Genomic DNA, 2,524 nt, shown 5'->3' on the forward strand with positions numbered 1-2,524 from the left:
CGCCAATACTGGCACCTAGCTGGAGAAAGTGTGGGATTATTTTAAAATTACACACTACACTGGCCTTTGATTGGGGGCCTGTTAGGTTTTTTGCCACTGCTGGTTGCTGTCCTTTGAATTTCCTGCTTCCTGCTGCCCCAGTCTGGTGAAGTTCCTGTTTCCGGTCCCGCTGTCCTCTGAAAAGCACTATGGTTGCCATCTCAACAACCTCTGATGCCTCCACACCCTTCCAGGGGTCCTTCCATCTCCAGTTGCCTCATGACCACAGGGATTGCTTCAGTGCGGACATCCACACAAGCTCCAGGTTTTCCTTTGAGGAAGACTGGGCATCCTGTTTGCTATGCGTTCTGTGGCAGCTCCTGGGCTGCTTTCTTCGTTTCACGGAAGATGATAGTGCGCCCTTGGTGACCGCTGGACACTTGCATCACATCACCAATACCCGCTGCTCTCACAGTCCAGCCACGCTTAATTGCCAGGTGTTCCACAGTTCTGGCTGCTGAGTCTCTTTAATAAGTCAAGTCCACTTGTTCCTGTGTAGCTTCCATGCATTTCTTAGCAACAATAATTAACCAATGATGGCAAGTTGCAGAGAAAAGCAATGTCTTTTGATGTCTTCAGAATCTTGTATGTCATACTCAACCTTTGGTCAACTTCATCCAGGGTAACATATTTGGATAAGATTGGATGGGATTTAGCTTGCTATTCTGCAAGTGGTCTTTAATGTGACCTGGGGGTCCCAACCAGGATATCAACCCCACTCTGTATTTGTTTGATTCGACTCCCTCTATAGGGAGTGTCACCACAACAAACAAGCCACGATGTCACTAAGGACGGCTCATTTGATTTGCTAAATCTCCTAGCGGGCATGGCCTCCCTTCCTGTCTTGTAGCCCACCCTGCAACTTCTCAATTAAAGGGATGGCAAGGGAGAAGAACGTCCTCCCAGTTACTGTCCGAGCCCGGGCAATTACGCCTTTCCCACTGTACACGTGGCAGACTCTCTTGGCTTGTATAGGAAACAGGAAGTTCACCCCACGAGCTTTGAGAAGCTTGACAGACTCTTCAAATATGGGAAAATTAGAGAAAGATATTTTTTTGTTCCACAGGGGTTTCCTTCTCTGTCTCATCACCAATGTCTTCACCAGGAGCTTCATTGGAGTTTGAGTTTGATTCTGAATGAGAGAATCCGTTCTTCAGCGGGGGCGTTGCTCTCCGGTGTCTGCTTATTTGCTTCCTTGTGTGTTTTCATTTTCATGGGCGGAGGGACGTTGGCGTCTTCTTCAGAATGCTCCTCAGTTTCTATTATTATTATTATTATTATTATTATTGTAATTTATTTTTGCAGAGAGCATTTTCTTCTCAAGGCGTTCCTTGTCTTCTGGCAGGTTTATCTTTTAGAAGCAGTGTCATTTTGCGGTGCCTCCTCTTGCTTTTTGGCCTTCTTGGACTTCGGGAGATCGCTATCCTTTTGAGCCCCTTTCTTTGCCCTCGCTTTAGATCCGGAGGAAACAGCCCCCTGCATTCCATCTGTTGTTTCTTCAGCTCTCAGATTTTGGCTTCTCTTTTCTAGTTTTCTTCTCACTTGGCTCAGCAGCACTTCCATGCTCCCTTCAGCTGAGTCTGGTCCTAACTTGCACTCCCTGAGGAGTTTTCCTGGCTTATTCAGCCGGAGCTGCCCCAGCCTACCAGTCCCCTTAACTGTTACTGCCCCAGAGCTGGCTCTCTCCGCCTCCAGCGAGACTAACTGCCCCATTTTTTTTTTTAAATGTAGATTCTGAGCATTTACTTCAGGCTCTTGTGCTCCAAGGGCAAGCATGCTGCTGTCTAAACCATCTCGTCAGACCTCCGAAAGACCTCCATCTTTGTTCTCCCCTACTTCAGGTGTTAGAGCTTGAGAGGGCTGCATAATTAGCTCATGTTTGAGTTCCAGCATTTGCAATAGTTCATGTATTTTATATTTTGACTGTGGTTTTACTTTTACCAATAAAATTTATTTATTACATTAATATTTTTGTCTTACAGAGATTAATATTTTTGTAATTTTCCTGTGAATGTTATCCAAATTTTGATCCTAACAGTTTGATATTTATTGTAGGCAAGTTTCTCTTAAATCTGTTTGTGTTTATTATTCTTTTATTTGAAATAGATTTTAAAATAGCAATATTTAAGATAAAACTGATAAGTTATCCTATTTCTGAAATGTGCTGGGTGAATAACTCATATAGACTTATTCCATTTGTATAAAATGTCCAGGATGAGTAACTATGTAGAGACATAAGAGGAATGCTGTTATTGTTATAACATAAATGGAATTCCTTTAAGAAGTCTATAGCTGTGTCTTAATTTGTATAGAGTTAATTTATACTTTTGGAATACAATGATAGAATAAATAATTTTTATTTATTTATTATTTTTTAATATTTTTTAATTTGATATATTTTTTATTTACATTTCAAATGATTTCCCCCTTTCTGGCCCCCCACTCACCGAAAGTCCCATAACCCCTCTTCCTTCCCCCTGTTCTC

At 42.4% G+C, this 2,524-nt stretch overlaps 1 pseudogene; it reads right to left on the reverse strand.

The window, feature by feature from the left end:
• Positions 1–338: 338 nt before the first annotated feature.
• LOC127687934 (nucleolar RNA helicase 2-like) lies at positions 339–1,752 on the reverse strand (annotated as a pseudogene).
• Between the last annotated feature and the right edge of the window lie 772 nt (positions 1,753–2,524).

Source organism: Apodemus sylvaticus, chromosome 6 (genome assembly GCF_947179515.1).
Source record: "Apodemus sylvaticus chromosome 6, mApoSyl1.1, whole genome shotgun sequence".
Lineage (NCBI taxonomy): Eukaryota > Metazoa > Chordata > Mammalia > Rodentia > Muridae > Apodemus > Apodemus sylvaticus.